The 20,089-nt window shown below is 41.0% G+C and overlaps 1 long non-coding RNA gene across 3 annotated transcripts in view; it reads right to left on the bottom strand.

Moving 5' to 3' along the window:
• The window catches only part of LOC146593455 (uncharacterized), a 331,583-nt gene extending 311,815 nt beyond the window's left edge, over positions 1–19,768 (bottom strand). For all 3 annotated transcript variants that reach the window (XR_014896374.1, XR_014896375.1, XR_014896373.1), the window contains exon 1: positions 19,613–19,768. This is a non-coding gene — a long non-coding RNA (uncharacterized LOC146593455). The remainder of the gene's footprint in view (positions 1–19,612) is intronic.
• Positions 19,769–20,089: the final 321 nt, after the last annotated feature.

Below are 20,089 nucleotides of genomic sequence, written 5' to 3'. Positions count from 1 at the left end.
TAATGGGGTCTTTCCCCCCCTACCCCCAGAAGTAGAGAGCCTTCCTATTCTCTTTAACTTTAGACTCTATCAAAAYGCTGCTCTATCTGTGGTTGGTAATAATATCCTGATGACAGTATTGAGACAAAAAAAATACTATATCTAGGAAGCTACTCATCACACCCATTTCTCAACAGATTGATCACCAGGTGTAGCAACTTTTCTTACTGCTGTGCAAACTACATTTCCCTGCATTCAGAATGCGCTAGCACTAGTGAAATCAGTTAGCGTTTGTCACAGACTTCCATCAAATCATGACCTCCTGCCTTCCGTGCTAAACGTGCAAAAAAAAAAAAAAAAAAATCAACGTGCTCAGGGCAGGGTCCTCGGTTCCTCGCAGCTCTGCAGATTACCTGCCTGAGATTCAAAAGCAAGTACAGGAAATTCCTGCAAAGTACAGTGTCTTGATCTTGAAGGTTCAACTGCACTTCATTCTGTTTACACACAAAAAGAAAACAAAGTCGTCTCTGAATAATTATAGTTTTTCTTCCTTGGTCTAAAAGGGTAAGTGAGCAGGAACCAAAAGCCAGCCTTCCTATGGCCCATGTCCTCTAAACGCTATCATTTCTCCAAAATGGCTGCACTGGCCTTAAAATAAATAGATGTACCCTTTTTCTTCTCCCCCCTGCTCAGAGGCAGGGGTGTGGAGAGAAGTAGAGAAGGAAAAAAGACAACACAATGATTTCTATACAGATATATATACACACACACACACACAGGCATTTTTAAATAACACACATGAAATCGGATTGCAGTCCACCTTATTTTCCGGAAGCGCTACTTCTAACCAGATGCGTTCCAAGTCACATCCTGAATCACCCTGCCATAGAAGGCAGGCACTACTGTATCTCAACACCAACAGAAACTTTCTGCAGTATGTAACACTGCTCCACAAGACAATATCTTCACATGTGGTCTAGGGATTAGATTTCTTGAACACCACACCACAGTGGAGAAAAAAAATGGTTTGCAAAAAAAAAAAACAGCATTTTAGTATTACTCGCTGAGCCTGACTTCAGTTTGGGGCTTAATCGGGGGCTTCCAATTACACAGAAGAGTCACTAAGACCAGAGGAAGCTGATSCCATCCTCAACAGTGTCATATGTCAAGTCAGAGACATGGATATGACACTGTTACCTTCTGATATTCATGGACACAGTGAACAAATGGCTGGTTACTGTCAACCATTCAGCTAGTTTAAAAGGAAATTCAGAAGCGTTTAAGTATCTCAGCTGTCCCTCTGAAGGTAAAYTATACACTGTGAATCAATATTAACAATCCTTTGTCTGTTCTTGGTATTACCGGACTTCTCTGCTGTTAACATACTGCCTGAAAAATTGCTTCATCTTTGCTTCCGTCCAGGAAAGAATAGAGAGAACTAGAAAAGAATGTAAACACCCATCAATCTCCATACAGTATCTTTTTAATCAAGAATCACAGGTTAATCCTAGCTTTCGAAATATAATAATCATAGAACATTTGATATACTAAATTCATTCAGGAACCGGACATGAAAAATATATAATCCTGTAAAGCTACAGAGATTTCTGATCAAAGTAGAGCAGGTAAATCAAACCTGGAATGAAAGGATTAGAAAAGAAAGGTTACTGTAAYATTCTTTTCTGTTAAGTAACAGGGAAGCAGATTTCATTGAATCTTGCTCTGTAATTCCCATCTGGAAAAGTAGTGTTGGAGGAATGAATAGGTTTGAAGAAATGCCTTTTATGACATCTGTAAAATCAAAGAAAAAAAAAAACACACAATCACAGCCCACTGTAATCCCACATCTAGCAGCAGGTACACTGGTGCTGATCAAAGCCAGGCATTTGGAATAGCCAAACCAATGCGATAAAATTCTTCTCTTCTCCCAAACTTCCCTGCCACATTTCAACTTCCCTTTAAGCCAGCTAACAGCCAGGCGAGTAGATGGAAGAAGGAGACTTCTTTCTTTTCTGCAGAAACACCTTGCTGTATCTGGCCACTCAGAAGCTTTCTGTTATTAACATATATCATTATGCACTGACATCATATTAACTTTCTTGCTCTAAGATACTTATACAAAGACTTGGTTCCACTTCTTCCCCTTCTATTAATATGTCATGGAGAATTTAAGGTAAAGTTCCAAACGGTCCAATTTTGCTAGATCCCACTGGAATCAACAGAATGCTTGGGAACACAGTGTGTAGAAGAGCAACACACCCACCTACCTCCAAGGCACCAGAGGAGAACAGTCAAAATATGCATCTGTTCTTTACAAACGATCCAATATGCCACAAAGACAAGCAAACACCTTTCACACATTTCAAGTCAATCCGGAATACTCCTGTATAGTCAGCTTACATTGTAGCAGTCAAGGGAATTCTATCCCAGTACGTGCAAAGACAGAAGGCAGAAATGACTTCTCCTCCTCCACTCTAAAAAAGCTGAGGAAAAACTCAGATCGCAGTTTCCCTCTGCAGAAACCTGAACAAAATCATACGCAGCAATGAACTTCAGCCCTGGAATTGCCCTTAATRTTGCCTCCCAGATGCTGTGTTCAGCAGAACTTTGTTTTTCAATTCTCAGCTCTCTGAAAATACAACTTAGCATCTTCCTTAGCCCTTCCCCCAAAACAGAAATGTAGCCATGTACTGAAAGATGCAACCTGTTTTTTTTTTTTTTTTTTTTTAAGGAAAAAAAAATCCTTGTTTTTCTTCCATAACATCACCAGCAACCTCAAGAGAAGGAAGTGTGGCACATATAAGAAAGCAACTGCCATACTCGTCAATGTTGTAGCTGGTAGTGCCAAAACAGTTGCATATCCTCATTGACATGAGCTCTGATACCATCTATACATGTGTTCCTTCAGTTATTCCCCCTCCTCAACAAAGTTAGTGTGAAAATCCAGTTACTACCTCCACATTTTGCCCAAATCATGTATATAAGCACCACTGCTCTCTCATATAAAGCCAGGAAGTGCTGCTGCCCTTGCTTAAGGCTTTTATTTTTCTTTCTTGCAAAAGATTAATCAATCTTCTGGTCTCTCCTAGTCTCCTCATGAAAGCAGTTAAGCATGAAACGCCCCTGCACAGAGTAGTATTTCATATTTTTGGCCATATGTACTAATTACTTCCTTTTCCCTTCCTATCTGGGTGTGGGGAAGCCTGCAAGAAATAACTCCTATGTCAAAAAGAGGGGAAAACAGCATACTGCACTCCTCTGCTGCCTGTCTGGAAGACTGTCATGCATACTAAGACTCCTCTGAACTTCTAAACTACAGTTTAAGAATTGTAATCAGGCTCATCCTGCTCTAAGAACAGCTTGTTACTTACTCAGAGATGTTCAAGCTAGGAAATTTACTACAGTTATTCTTTAAAATTGTGCAGAAATTTGATCATAGTGCAACATACCTGTCATGCTGAAAGTGAAACAATCAAAAATAAAATATGATATGCACAAGCTTGAATCACCACAGACTTTCCCCAGTCTTACAGCAATATAAAACCATTAACCACAATGGTCAATACAGCAGCSCATCAGTGTCACACCATCAATTGAGGTAGGTAGATCTACTAATTTCAGCATACYAGTGCATGTTTTACAGTAGACACAAGGGTTGATCTCATCAGGAGTCTCATGTTTGGTCTGCTTCCTCCCTTTTTCCCTAGGGCTCCACTTCCTGGAGTCATACGACTATAAGCAAATTCTACACTTGCATTTTATTTTTACCACCAAATATTTCTAGCTCTCCAGGGTTTGGCTAAAAGCTGAGAAATATGAGTTTGAGTTTCTCAAATCCAGACGCAAGGAAAAAAAAGCAAGAAGTTTTAAAGTCTAATTATGTCTCAGGACTGATTTACAGTTGCACTTAAAGTTGAAAGAAGGATATAAAGCTATGTGATTTCTTCACGTACATTATTGGAAAAATAGTTGGCCTTTGACTAAAAAAGACCCAAGAGGCAGAGGGATACATCATACTAAGTATATATTGCTAAGAGAAGGAGAGGCGTCATCATGAATTATCAACTAATTACAGATACATGTTTTAAAATAAAATGTTTTCTTATCTGCTATTTAAGTGATTAGAGATACTATAAACAGTAGAAATCAAAGTAAAGAAAAAAAACATCTCATCACAGACTGAAGTCTGCCACTCTTCCTCATTGCAACTGTCACATTCCTTTTTTCCAGTCTCATATCTCARAAGAGTCTTGCTAGTGATACTTCTGATTAAAGAAAATGTTACTCCATGCAAGGGTTACAGCCTTCTAACAATATAAATGCTSGGGCCCTGTTGAGCTTACCTCCACTCCATCTCAAGTAGCTGAAAAATTGCAAAGCAAAAGTAGACACGAAAGTGAAAGCTAAGGATTTTACACCAAGTTAACTTCCCCCCTTTTGGGGGTTTAATGTCACTCATTCAATCTAAACTGAGAAAGTCAAGTGTGACATTTTGTGATTCAAGAGCTGCATTAAGCAGTTATGAAACTGCTGTAATTTACGGCAAGAAATAAAGCCAGCCTAGAATACTTCAGCCCCAATTTGCTACAACAACACACCTCATTGGTCACTGAATAGCTAAAAAAAAGCTTCCCTGTATAAGAAACTTAACTAGTATTAGCTTAATAAGAAGTTATCAGTTTAAAATTGGTTCTCATTACTACATCTATGGGCTCAATACACTATTTACAATGCTATGACCACCTATTTTCTGCATAATACAAGAGGCACACCAGATGAAAAACAAAGCAAAGATCATCCACCCATCCATACGCTCACATCACTTCTCCCACAACATCAAACACTAAACCTAGGAATCTTGGAAGGATTGAGATTCTTGTTTCCCACTGATTTCATCCACAGCCAGCCATCCAAATCCTTTTGTTAGCTTTGGAAAGCCTCCCTCATGCATGTTTTTCCCCTCAAGTAAAACAAATTACTTAGTCACCGTCTATTCACACCCTCAAGTCCACGCTCGTGGAACTCAATTCCAGTGGAAACAAACATGCTTTTAAAGCCTCATTTCCAATACATCTTAGCAGCAAATTTGGGAGCAGCTAGGTCAACCCCTTCACAATGTCTTCACCACTGAGGTGTCCCAAAGCTGTATAAAATACCCCTAAAGCTCCTGTAATTTAAGTACGCATTCTGAAACCCAGAGCTTGTGCTTAGACTCCCATTTTCATTGTCTGCTCAATCACAGAAATTTAAGTTGACGACAGAATTTGGCCTAGAGGATTTAAGTTAGAAASAGCTAAACAACAAAACCCAAAATACAAAATACTCCATAAAACCAATACAATCACTACTGTAAATAAAATCACTGGTACTTCGTAGGTTTGTAGGGAAAGATGTCATCAGTTACTGCCCAAACACCTATACCAGAATGCATGAAAGATCTCAAAAAGGACTTCAGGACATGGTATTATTTCATCCGTTTACATCTATGCTAATCATTGCTCTTACACAGCACTGTAAGTGTCAATGAGCATTTATATATGGTAACGTTCAAGTGACAGATACACACTTCTACTAACACTATCTAGAATAAACACAGCAAATATATCTAAAGGCAGGGTCAGAAAAGCAAATTCATCTGTAGTTGAACCCACAAACAAGCTTTAATTTAAACAAGGTTGTCACTCTGGTTGGAATAACAAGCCATGGGGAAACATGAGCAGGTTTTGAAAAGATACACTTTGGACACATTTAAGCTCAAAGGACATTCTGCAATTACCACCATGAATAAACACTGAAAGTATGTTTTTCAAACTGCATTAAAACAAGCAAGGCAAAACTTCAATTTAATATTGCCTGGTATGTTCTGACAAGTCTCCTTCAATCAAATTATTATTACACACACACAAATTGTAAGTACTTTCTAACTTTGTGTACCATCTTGCTTCTGATGTCAGCTTTACAAAAAACAGCTGATCAAAGAGCTGTTCCTAAGGCATTTCCCCACTTATGAATAGCAGCAATACACTGTCAATGCTTAAGACAAAACGTATGTATTTTTSAGGTCCACTGGAATTCACTTGAGTTAGTTTTTTGCAGTAGTTGCTGGGCAGAAATCATGTCATGTGATTTTAACTAGTGTAAAATCTTTAATTCAAGCTTCAAATTTGATCACTTAATTGAGTGCTGCATTTCTTATCCTAATGAAAGGTGAGTTAAGAGGATTATTATTTATGCTATTTATAGTTGATTTWAAAGCAGTTCATCTTGCTAAGACATTCCATTTATTTTTATTCCAACTCAAAAGTAATCTTTTAGTCTTCAACTGCAATCAAAGTATTGCAGGATATTTAGCACCTAGAGCAAGCATCTCTACCATTCCCTTGAGAACAGGGATTACTAAAGGTAGTACGTCTCAGTACAAAACCAACAAGTTACAATGCCCGTGCATTCTCATGTCTGAAACTAGTCACATGAAGCTAAATCAGCCCCTAATTCTGAAGGAACCAAGCAGTTAAACACTAAGGTTACAGAGAAAAATCAAGTTGTCTCCTCCTCCAAATATTTCAGACCAGGTAACAACAAATGCACAGCTATGGTAKCATTATGGAAAATGAAAAGTAAACAGGTATTCACTTCCCCTTTACACAAAAGAAAGAAAGAATGAATTTTCTTACTAAAGAAAAAAAAAGAAAAAAGAAAGTTAGTCAAGTGCCTCGATAAACATTTTTCCTATGAGCGAACCAAGTGACCTGGCCACTACATCTGACAGCTGAGGACCATCACATCCTGTCACTGCACATGCCTTCCAAGACTCTCCTAGAGATTGAAAGGAGAAGACAGCAGAACTATCCTGAACGAGGTGGTTCCTACTTTAATTAACAACCTTTGTATTTCCTCGGGGGAAGATCCTGCAAAGCCAAATGCTGACCCAAGGCACTGTTCACTGCCACTGAAGGAGTATGGGTTGTAGCAACYGCTCTAAACTAGTTTTGAGGACTCCAGCCGTCATTACAAGCTCCAACATAACCAAGCAGCACCTTTCAAAAACCACAGCAGATGATTTTCATGAAATTCATTCYATATCCCCCATTTAACTTACCAGCAGTTGCCCGAGAACAAGTCACAGGCTCCCRCTGTAACCAATGCTTCTTCTGCAGTCCATGAATGAAGCATCATGAAGTGGCTATTGGAGCTGACAGAGAACTATCACAGCCAAAGCTGGCTGAGGTTTGTCTATCCATCACAGTAACTTCTGCCAACCTGTCACGGTGGAGCAGGAATGCCACAGAAAGCTCAGCCCTCAACAGCAAACCTCACCTGCTTGTGTGGGTCTCAGCACATCACTCAGCATTTGCAGTCCTAAATGGCAAATGGCTACCTGTTAGAGGTTCCAGTAGAAAAATCGTGTTACAAGCAACATTCTACCATAAAGAACAGCACACACAGGGGAGCCGCTAGCTAGCCATACACAGAAGGGAAGAAATGCAAAGGAACAAATATATTACATTCTTATTCAATTGGTACTTCTTTAATTGCTTATTTATATCTCGATTTAAATAAGGCAAATTAAAGAGATAAAATCGTGTTTTCTTTCTGCTTTACTGAAAAGGCTTTTCCCCCAGTACACATTTATTTTTACAGTATCCATCCTCTTAATATCATTACTATTTATTCAACATTGATACTTAACGCTATCAGCTCTGCTTTTGCTTCAAATAGTAGATGAATCTGCAAACACATGATCTGAAAGCTCAGTAGTGCTTACTGAATTTGAACAGCACTCAAAAGAAAAACAGTCTGAAATCACTGGAAGCATCCATCAGTATTAACACACTCTGTGTTATACTYAGATACTAGGAGAAAACAATTTTATAATCTACTAACATAAACCAAGTACCTTCCAAAAAACCTGAAGAGACTTCCTCTCTCTTTTCTTGCTAAAGAATTGCTAAGCAGTCAATGACATCTCTAACAAATGCATACGTTAAAAGCAAAGTAAATCCACACAAAAAAACCTTGCAAAAATACCACCAATTGGCAACAGTACCAACTGAYTCTTTTCAAGGCAGCAGGTTTAAAACCAAAAGAGGGTATTTGCATGCAACACAATTCCATTGCAGGGACTCATTGCCACAGTACATCCTAAAAGCAAAACCAAAAATGGCTTCAAAGGAGAAATCAGATAAATTGATGGAGGACTCGGAGGTGAAGGATTATTAGCCACAAATATTTATACAAAGCTGCTACCTCAGGAAGTTCCTAAATCTTGGAAGTTCCAGAATTGGAACACATGACTTAGTATTTGCCATATTTCTCACTTTTTATAAGCATTCCCTCCTGACTTATGTGAGATGTAATCATTAAGTTTTAGTCCCCATTCTCTGCAGTTGCTGTCATGTTCATCTTAATGTTGGTTTTGTTTTGCAAAGTTCCTTTCAAGGAGTGAAGCTTCACATTATTTCAATAAAAAGTTTTTGTATGATGGAGARACTACCCTCCAGTAAACTATTTTTTCAAGATAAGGTCCCAGCACAACCAGCCAAGAATCCACTCAGCGATCCTGATGCAGATCAGACAGGATCCAGTCCAGAACAGAAGGCCAAAAGGAAGCAACTAACATCCAGCTTTCATGCCAAGTTCTTAGTATAGATCAGACCCCAGCACCAAATCCCGAGGAAAGTGAGAACTGTTGATTGCTAGGGTCTTCTCAGAAGCAGGCATCTCTGAGAAGGCTGACAAGAAACTGCTGGATCCTGAGTTCTTTTGATTCTCTTGGCATTTCCTGTGCTCAAGTGTCTCCAATCCAGCCTTCTCACCTCAGCAACAGGCAAGTCTATGGCATATGCACTTTGCTGAGGCATCACTGATAGAAGTTCCACAAAAGCGAGCTAGAAGGGGACTGTACCACATTAGAACATTTCATCGTGGCTTTATCAAGAACTACAGATACAGAAGCTTCAACAGTTCAGTCCTCCCAAATATTGAATTATTTGAGAATTGACAAGAAATTATCAAGGACCTTGGTCTCAGCTTCTCCCTGTACTGCTAAAACATCAACTCCCTCTCCTTTTTCCCCCAGAAAGGAAACAAAAAGCAAGCAAGCACAGGTATAGCCTCATTCTATTCTATTCTCTTGCACTTCACCTCTTGTTCTTCACAGCTCAGTACTAATCATCAGTCCATAATGCAGTGCAGAATTGCCAGCCCCATCCTGATGATGTAGTTATTTCCAATTGGCACTTGGGAGCAGTGAAGATGGGAGGCATTACTCATCGCCAGGAGTACAGATGTTTCTAATTGCTTTCCATTACCAAGAATAACAGCTGTTTACATCTATCAGCAAATAATTCACAAGAGCTCCAGACTATTAAGATAACACACCCCACCTGGTCACCATCACAAGYTGTCAAGGCCAAGGCAGTGGCTGCCAGAATCCCCTTCTGCATCTCTGTTCATCAAATGACAGCATGTGTCACCTTCAGATATCCTTATGCTACCCCACAAGCTCTGGCTTCTTGGTGGCCTGACAGATCAAATGGACATATGGATTCTTCATGGCTTTGCAGTAAATGTTTTATGGTTATGCTGCAGCCAAGGGCAAATGACAGAAGAGAAGGGACTTGCAAATAACCCAATGAAAAAAAAAAAAAAAAAACTTTCTACACTTCTAATTAACTAGCAAAAAAGTGCGCCYGCTTTGCTCTGCAGCTGTGCATGGAACATCCTTTAAAGGTACCCAAAATAGCTGATGAAATGATTAATTCTTCAGCTTTTTTAGGTATTGTACTGGGATCAGGTAATGAGCCTGAAGAAAATGGTTAACAAGGGAACTCAGCTGGTCATTTAACTGAATCAAGTTGGCTTTTCTAAAGCTCATGCAGGCTTATGTTGGTGCAAACAGTTCATTGACTCTCGTTTTCCTCATCTCAGCCAGTCCAGATCATCAGCTCTGCAGCAAATAGGGTGGTCCTTTCTATAGTACTTCATAGTTYGGGGGTTGAGTTGGAGACAAGGGCTCCTCACCATGTCAACAGTACAAATACAGAAACAGACAATTAAAATCAGGAATTAGGAAACAGGCAATAAAACACCCTGTGACTGGCATATCTAGCCAATTCATTGGTATTAGGTATTTTCTGGTAAATACRCTTGCATTTATATTTGCCTCACGGTGCTTTATATGTTCGTGCATCTGTCCAAAATAACCAAAAATATGCATCTGTCCAAAATGATCTGACTGCACAAACAGAAATAGACCACAGACTCAGAGCCAGTTCTCACTGACTTGAAGAGAAGTATCATGGAGAGAGAAAGAGAAAAGTAATGTCTCCAACAATTGTTATGGTCTGCATGTAAACTCTTCCTCCAGCCTTTTAATGCTCAGATTTCCCATTCTCCGTGAAAAACCTTCTGGCTTATAAAACTCTGCAGAGAGTACTCCGCTAGTTACTATAGTATGCCAGGATCTGCTCTTCAGAGTATTTTCCATATTAAACTATTTCCACTGAGTAAGTTATTATTTTATACTCAAATATTTACAGCAATAAAACACTCCTAAGACAGACTTAACCCCCACTAAACTTAGTTTGCATCAGGGAGCTTATACTGCTTTAATTAGTTTAGCATAAAAGTAGTAAAAGTGTTTGCACAAAGACTTAGCACGGAGGTCCTATGTGATCAACTAGAAAGAAAGATTCCAAACAATCTGAATAAAGTATGCAGTTCTGAAGATGGTCTTATTTCTTATTTGTTTGATCTACGTCCTCATCCTTCTTTTAAAATCAAGTTCCAAAAGGTGTTTCCTGAAATTATGGGGGTACCACAGGTGCATCCGTATAACCCACATTTCAAAAGGTTTTGATATCCCCTCTTGCACAGGAACACATCTCTTCCCTCCCTACACCAATTACACACAATATCTAATCAAAACAGGATCTCAACTCTCCTGTTTTTCCCTGAAGTTCCATTCTTCTGTAGTGAAGGAATAGCCTGAAGTTCCCCCAGAGACAAATACAAAGAGTTCCCTGAAGAGCTATGGGAACAATTGAGAGGACAAATGTGTTAAGGAAGTATAACATAGAAGAGAAGACAGAAAAGAGAGCAGGAGTTCATACTGTAACAATATACCTGTCACCAGAAAGCAGTTAGCTCTCCTCCTTTGGTTCATTCTGCCATAGGGGCAGTCAAGATGCCAAATTAGCATGTGGAGTATTAGTTTCTGCAGCAGACATGCTGACTTGCTAGCAACTCAATAAGCCCAYGCATGACTGCTTTTCACAGAGACCRATGAGTCCTTTGGACTGGCTTCTATTGTCTTCAAGTCTGCAATTTGCTCAGGAGCTGCTCAACTTTGACCCTTTGTACTGCGGTATCCAAAGGGCAAACAAATGGTCGTCTTTCATTTTTATCTAATGCCACTTGCACGGCCACAGGTTTAAGAGACTAACTCATCACACTGTACTACAGCRATCCTGCTGCTGAACACACTACTGTCTGCAGGCTGCTCTGTGAAATCCAGTCTAGCACTGTTCACCAGTCAAGCATATGCTAAACAGATCAAGCATATGCTAAACACAGGTGCTATTTCCATCCAAGAGGCAGAAAAGGCCTCATTTCACCTGGCAGAATTATCTCCATCCACCTCCTCACCCTGCCTCCAGAAGAGTCTGATCAAGCTAGCCCCACAACCAAGATCTACTGTACATCATACTGCAGGTCACTTTTGAGGCTCAGTGAAATCAAGAGGCACCGGTTGTACAACACGAAAGGGTAATCCTGAATACCTGTGGCAACATGTGTTAGACAACCAAGTCTTGTTCAACTTATTCCAGTCTCATTCAGCTTACTCATCAATGACGTGGATGAAGGGACAGAGCGCCTCCTCAGCAAGTTCACTGACAACMCCAAGCTGGGAGCAGCGGCTGAGGCATCCGAGGGCCTGGATCCGCTGAAGAACTGGGAACAGAGGAACGTCGTGAAGCTCAGCAAAGGCAAGTGCAGGGCCCTGCACCCCGGGAGAAATAACCCCGGGCAGCAGGACAGGCGGGCGGCTGACCTGCCGGAAAGCAGCTCCGCCGAGGAGGACCTGGGAGCGCTGCTGGACGACAAGGTGACCACAAGACAGCAACGCGCCGTGGTGGCCAAGGCGGCAAACGGTGTCCTGTCGGGGTGCATTAGGAGGAGCGTTGCCAGCAGGTGACCCTGCCCCTCTCCTCAGCCCTGGGGAGGCGCCTCATCTCCAGTACCGGCTGCAGTTCTGGGCTCCCCAGGACRAGAGAGACATGGGGCTACTGGGGGAGAGTCCAGCGTAGGGCTGCAAAGATGATCAGAGGGCTGGAGCACCTGCCCGGTGAGGAACGGCTACGAGAGCTGGGCCTCCTTAGCCTGGAGAAGAGAAGACTGAGGGGGGGGGGGATCTTGTCAATGTCTATAAATACCTTGGGGGGAGGGGGGAAGGATGTACCAAGGGGATGGGGCCGGACTCTTTTCAGGGGTGCCCAGTGACAGGACAAGAGACAACAGGCACAAACTGAAACACAGGAAGTTCCTCCTGAATACGATGGAGGACTTCACCGTGAGAGTGACAGAGCCTACAGAATGGACCCTTCTATGCCAGCATGGTCTCTGACACAGGACAAGCATTCAGTCTAATACAGGGCACACATTTACCAGGCTGTTCTTCCTAGAGCAAGCTGTAGATGAACGCATCTTCAGTGTATACAGATTTATAAGGATAAAGTTACAGGACTAAATCTTGGCTACCTATACTTTTTCCACATGAAATTTTTGGTTGTCCAAAACAGAATTTCATCCAGCTGAGTTTACAAACACTCAGAATATTTGCCTGAAAATCCCAGTTTCCAAGTAATTCATATGTCTATGGCTCTCAGTGTATGATAAATTAAAGCTGTATAGTGTATGGGGGAAAAGAAAGTATAAATAAAAGAACCACCATTTCTCAGTAGTGCTTGTTGTATGAAGTGTTCTAATATGAAGCTGCCACATAACACTGAAGAGCCTAAAAGTCAGCCTGGTAATGCTGTATTTAATTTAGGGTTAGATAAACCAGATTAACAGAGCATCCATTCTTTACATCATAGGGGAGAAGGGGAGGAGGATGGAGGAAATAACCTCAAGGAAAGTCACAGAGCTAGTCCCGTATTTCTAATCCTAACAATAATCTATGTAGGAAGTAGTTAAGGAACTGATCACATATTTCTCTCTCAAGAGAGAAACGGGAGATAGCTGGGATCTCAAGGACATTTCAGAACTAAGTAGCATTTTCCCCTGTCAAAACATATTTTGACTGAGCAGTCCCGTAAACATCTGAGAGCTGGCTAGACAATTTCTGAAGAGCTCCCCTGAAAGAAGGGGACACCTCCTCTGACCTACCCACCCAGCCTCACCTTTTGCCAATTTCCACACAACCAAGAAACCTAGACTATGAAGACTTGGCAAGGACTGGTCTGAAAATTAATCTGAAATGTACCTTTTTTATATATATATACACACACATATAGTTGTTCTTTGGATCTGCATGGGAGCACTGGGCCAGTGAGCAAGCTCACTGAAGTAAAATCAGTTCTAAGTCACTAGTRAATATAAGTCCAATGAATGAATTACTCCTCCCTAGTCTGTTCAGCCGAAAGTTTCCCTCTGCCCTGATAAGCAAAGGATGCGTTAAAACAAAAAGTACACTACAAATGAACTATAGCACATAGGTATTTTTCTGGCTCTGCTTCTAGCTGCGAAGGCACGCAGATGTAGCAGTTTCAGTCTGCTTTACAAGTTCTTCGAAATTCAGCAGTCCCAAGTAAAAAGTGACTTAAATGCCTTCCATCCTTTTCTTTCCTCTGCCAGAGTTGTCTAGCTATTGTTGTTCTCCTCATCATCTCTGCTATTTTGGGGCACTGCCTCCTGCCCAGGGATCCCTGCCAATAAGAGCAGAATGCCATTATGAGAGGTTGCTGCTGTGAGCTGCTGCCATCACAGGGAATTTGTCACTGCAAGCCATGATCATAACAGACTCCTTCACCAAATGACTTTGGATGCACAGGGCTTTGGCAGCAAGTGACATCCACACACAATTATTCAACTGAACACTCATGTAACAGGAGCATGGGACAGGGACATCACATCAGTGTAGGCAACAATCTCCCAAAAGCTCTGCATGCAAAAGCAGGTGAATTGAATCCAGACATCCAGGTCCAGGCTACCCAACAGGCAGAGAGGAAGGAGGAGAGTAAAGAGGGTTAGAAAAAAAACAAACAAACAAAAAAACCCCACACACACACACATACAGGCAACAAGAAAAAACCCACAAATCCACCATACACACACAACACCACACGAACTGTGAAAAATCCAGCAACCCAAGAAAGATGTTAATATTGAGTGATTTTGGCTGGGAGGATGAGCTCGGYCAGGAGAGGCATGACAAAACAAACACACACCGAAACACCACACACACAGGCAGCATTATCTGTAGCTTTTGATGTATCACTGTGGTTGGAGGTCCTATTCTTCTCCAGAAATTGCTAGCACCACTTCTTAGCATTGTTTATCTCAAGCATGTCCCCCTCAGACTATCTCCTGTCTAGCCTACCTCTTTGTGCTTCCTTTAAATCTACACGGAATTTCACTCCTCCTTAACAGTCAGCTCTCCATCTATTGAAAAGCTGTATAAGACTGCTAGAGTTATAAGAGCAAGGAATATGTAAAGATAAATAATAAACCCACAACAAGCTTTTCTGCTCCTCCACCCAAATCATCTGTAAGTTCTCCCACAACTGTTTTTCAGTCCCTGTGAAAGACTATGGATTCCCAAATATTTAATCAAGAATGACAGGTTCCACTAAACTAGCTTCAGCCTACACTAACACCTTTCTGGCCTCCATGTTTAGTTTCCTCCAGCTTTTTGGGTCTTTTAGCTTCTCCTGCAATTGATTAAAAAGGAGAGAAGATCTAGGAGTTCTGGCTTCTTCCCTTGTTACTGTTACTGTGTCACTAAACACCCCAGATCAATCAATCATCATGCCAAGATCCAATCCCCAGCTTAATGGTCAAAGCTAGAGTCATCTGATGGTGCATGTTCCATTTYAACTCCCTCTCATTTTCCCCCAGTACGTTTTCATCTTCCTGCTTTGTTTTCYTGTCTTTTCCTTTATCCTAACCTCTACCAGCTGCTGGTCCTTGTTGTAGTTTCCCATCTCTCCTTCACGTTCCCTCCGAATTCACTACCTTTCCAAAAACAATAAAACAAGAGAAGACGACTTCTCCTCTGCTCCAGTGCAGARCACCCAACATGCTGCCCAGCTGCACTTCTAAATGCTCACGTCACAAAAAAAGCAGCAGATAACTTGGAGAGTTCCCAGCCAACTTCCCCTCTTTCTAGCAATTAAAGTCTCCYAGAACTGGAGGATGTGCATGCGAACAAACAGCTAGCAAACAACTGGCTACCTATCCAGGGTTCCCCCTGCTCCCCAGAGGGCTGTCAATTATTGCAGATATACCTAGGACCAGAAGGGGTTATGGAATACAGTAGATTGTCACAGTCAAATCCCTTTCCGCCTTGTATGAGTTGCTACTGGTCTGGGACCAGATAACTATTATCCACATAATGTTTTCAGTGCTCCTTGTCTTAAGCCTTCCCTCACTTCCTTGGCATTTRTTTCCTTATAAAATACACTGTTATCCTCTTGCCCCTTTCTCTCTCCACCTTTCATCTGTTTCCACCGCATCTCCTCATCCTATTCCAGTACATGTAAACTTCTCAGCTCTGCAGATTTCATATTGGAAGGCTAACAGAGTTATCAGTGCCTTCAGTCTGCCCATCTTCACTCCTCAGTGTTTTACTCATGAGTTTCATGGTATCTGTTCTCATCTACACATCAGCTCCTGGAGTCATGGAATTTTAAAACAAGGTGGAAACTAACTTTCTCATTCTCCCGATGGCAGCTTCAAAAAAAAAAAAAAAAAACAAAACAAAAAAAAAAACTGAAGACCAACAACATAAAAGCAAACACTTAAGTCTTATACTTCTTTTTTCCTTAATATTATGACTAAGGCAGTCTCCAGATTTCTATAGTGCTGCGTTCCTAGTTTTAAATGTTTGAGGCTGCCACCTGCTGTGTGTGTTGGAAAAGCAAAAAGTTAGAAGCACAGAGATTTAAGAAAAAAAGAAAAACAAACAGGAGCCTTGCAGAGGAGTTTCGGCCTCAGACTAGCGCTCCTGAGGGCCCCTTTGCCTTCTGTGGGGAAACTCAAGTAGTACTGACTGGTAGCAGGAGCCACAGAAGTCAGTCAAAGCCTCCATCGATCTGTAAGGAAGTGTTTAATTTACCCTTATGTTTTTTGACTGGAGCATACAATGCTACTGTTGATGTGTGGAAGATGGATAGACAAACCTATAACATTGAGTCCTGGAAGATGCTGGCACAATCTGAAACAATTAATCTTCCTGAAGTCAGTACGCTCTAATAGGGTGCCCAGACAYATGCCATTCATCAAAAGATGCCGATCCATCACAACGCACCAGACAGTTTGGCAGGGCTGCCAGAACTGCTGGATGACAATGCACCTCTGATTCTACCTCAGATAGCTTCTCTACGCAATTATTTATGTTTGTCCTGAAAGAGAGGAGCTGCAACCTCGCACAAATACTACTGGTATCTTATAAAGACATCAAGAGAAAAACATTCTTATCTGACATAAAACTTGCCTATTCTGATAGAAAAGAGAAAAGCTCATTTGCAAGGAGTTATATGCTCAGTTTCTGTTTTTGAAGATGGGGTGTCCCCAAGGAGATGCCATCAGAACAAACAGCAGTGCTTTCAAACTATGGAGTGCAATTATCATATTATCCAGATCAATGTTTCTATTATCATATTATCCAGATCAATGTTTCTATATCCAACAGCACATAAGCTAAATCAGTTTACAACTTTATTTTCTTTTTATATGTTGTCATAGCACACATACCATAAAGGGGGAATCAAATAGATCCTAACAAGAAATACATACATCAGTAGACAGAGAAAARGGGGGGAAAAAGCCAAGACAACGCTTATGCCTACCAAAACAGTTCCACGTAAGAAAGGTGAAAAGTTGKCCTCCAGATGAACTCTCCCCAGCAAAGAAGAGATCACATATTGAAGAGAATAACATAGCTATATGATGTATGTTGTTTCTTTGCAGTTGCGTTTACCATGAGCTATCATTTACGGTCAAGCTCTAAGCACTGCCGCTGCCTTTGTACTTTCTAAGGGGATGCCACTTGGGCATAGCATGCACAAAACCCCAATTGTATCTGTGGGTGCTCCACGCATAGAGATAAACATGAAAATCGTTATCATAGCATTAATCACAACCATTTGGACTCTGACCTTATAAAGAATAGGTCAGGTAATCTTTCAAAACAAGACACCTTTTACCATCTTGACTGTGCAGCAGGAGCAGTTTTGCTATCTAWAATGGGGAATTGATTCAAGTAGCTATTTGAGCCTTAGTAACAATGAATTATCCAGTGTCATGCAGATAATCAGAACTGCATTAACTGCAGTGAACTAAGTTGTATTTCATGTTCCTCCTGGTTATGTTGCCCYCTACAACGTATCAATAATTTTTATTTTTATAATTTGCACAGCTTGGTCTCCTTGACATTTTCCAAAATTCTTGCTGTAGCCAGGGCACTGATCTTCATGTTTCAGTCCACAGGTTTACCCAAAATCTGAGTTGTTCAAAATTCAGGTTGACATGTCTGTGTACATTTGCATGCACACCATGCACAATGCATGGAGTAACTCAATTGTCCCGACCAGCTATGCTATAGGGGTTACAGACCAGAAGCCAATCATTAGAAACAACATCTCCTTGAGCAGGCTATTTATCAAAACTGACATATGTCATGCATCTCTCCTCATATCTCTCCCCATAAGAAATGATCTGACACTGGCCCTTGCCAGAGGAAGAAGACAGGGCTGCAGGATGCTATACAAAAAAAAACAAAATGAAACAGAGCTAAATCAAAGAACATTAGGTCTATTTCAAGTTTCAAATGGAGTTTGAGGCTTTTATTCCTTCATAATGATTACCAATGCATGCCTTCTAACTACACTGTCTTCCCAGTCTGAGATTAAACGTGTCTAGTTTCAAGCTAGAAATTATGTATTAGCCCTACTTTGAGAAACGGAAAATAGAGATTGCTAGTGAAATGGCCATTTGAGTTCTTAACTGTGGCTATGCAGAGTTACCATGAGGCTGCAGTAATAGTTTGGCACCTTTCCTGCATGCTTTTCAGCTTGAATCCAATGGACAGTCAGTTTGCAATATTTTACAAGGGAATTTAAAGGGGTAATTCCCTGGTGCATCTCCAAGCAGAGACCCAAACAAATTGATCCACAGCCTGGTGACTACTATTTTTGGTTCACGCGTATATGAAAATGCGCCCTAGGTAACGAGAGCACAATATGCAAGATGCCAGCACATCTCCATTGGATTTGCTCATTAGACATATTGTAAATCACAAAGAGGTTTGTTGTCTACCATAAAACCAGATGGATGTAAGCAGTGATTAGAAGCAATTAACTCCATGCAGCACTAAATAACTTTCCATCATTAACATACCTTTTTTCGCACCCCATTAGAGGTATGCAGGCAAGGATATGAAGTAAGGCACRCTCCATCTGAATTTCGTATATTTATATGCTCAGATCAGGTGGAGACACCAGGTCAGAGAAAGGGGAGGAAAAACAAAGATTTTACAAGTTGACAATGAAAACAACATACAAATTGCTGAATAACTGGGCACTCAAACTATCTTTTCCACATATAATAGGCCTCATGAGATCTAAACCTTTCTTCTGCTCATCCTGATGTCTTAAGTACCATAAACACTGATGCAAAAAGTTTTTGCCCACAGTAATGTTACACACATCCATTTCAGTCATCAGCAGAACAGCCAGATATCCCTAAAGACAATGAAAGAATAGTTCAATAGTGCCAGTAAAACTGAAACAGGGAAGCAACCAGGGAATTTAGGTTCAATGTGCTGAAAGACAACTTCCAAGTTATTACAAAGAGTTCTACCGCTGCAAGGCTTTGAAGTCCTCATTTTACTCTAAACTACCTAGATACAGCACTATTCTTTCCTTTGCTGTGTGTGTGTAAGCAGTGGAACCCCTTTCCACAGGACACTGCAGATTCCAGACATTTGCAAAGGTTAAAACCAAAATCGGGCAAGTACATCAAAACTAAACGTAGCTAGAGCTATCAAACAGAAACACATCACGTTTGACTAAGTCCCCATGCTGCAGGAATGTACTTGAAGGGCTGGGATCTGTTTAATGCCTTCTCGTTGCCCAGAATAGGAAACTAGGCTAGGTACACCTTTGGTCTCACCTAGCGCAATCAATCATTCCAAGCCAACTCACGTGTGACAGCCAGGAAAAGAAAAGCAGTTAATAAGTTACTGCTACTGGTAAAAGTTTGTTCCAGAGCTAAAAGCTCCTAGATACAAACTCAGCTTATAAGCAAATAAGCACTTGCCATCTTAAAGCTGCTGGGGAGTATGCACTACCCTTGGACTGCTATGCAGAGGCAGAGCTTAGGTAAAGGAGCACCATCACCCAGTTACCTTCCCAACAGGACTTTCATGAGTTGGAGATCAGCACATAGGGAGAAGTTACCAAAACACAGCAGACAAGTCAACCTCTGTATTTGCCTTCTTTCTCACAGAACTCTCCGGACCAATACAGGAATTTCCAAGCAGGTTGGGAGCTACAYGCCAGCTGAAGCAGAGTCATCTGTATATCACAGTGATACATACCACGTAGTTCAAGGTCAATGTGAGAAATTCCACAATAAAACAGTCATAGACTAACCAGTCTCTCAAAGAGGCTTTTTCTCAACGCCACATTACCAGTGGATAGTTTGTATTGAAAGCAGAGATGTGGGGTTTAGGGTTCTTTTCTTTAAACAGATAATTGTCAAGAACACTTCGCACTGGCATACGCCWGTTTCTGTCCAAGTTACAAAATAGTGACAGTTACCTAACAAATACCTTCAGCTAAACCACCTGAGAAAAAAAGTTGTTTTTTTTTTTTTTTGAAAT

The sequence above is a fragment of the Rhea americana genome, unplaced genomic scaffold, assembly GCF_003343005.1.
Source record: "Rhea americana isolate MKP2758 unplaced genomic scaffold, rheAme1 scaffold_294, whole genome shotgun sequence".
Taxonomy (NCBI): Eukaryota; Metazoa; Chordata; class Aves; order Rheiformes; family Rheidae; genus Rhea; species Rhea americana.
The sequence above is the reverse complement of the archived record's forward strand: the minus strand, read 5'-3'. Positions and strand labels throughout refer to the sequence as shown.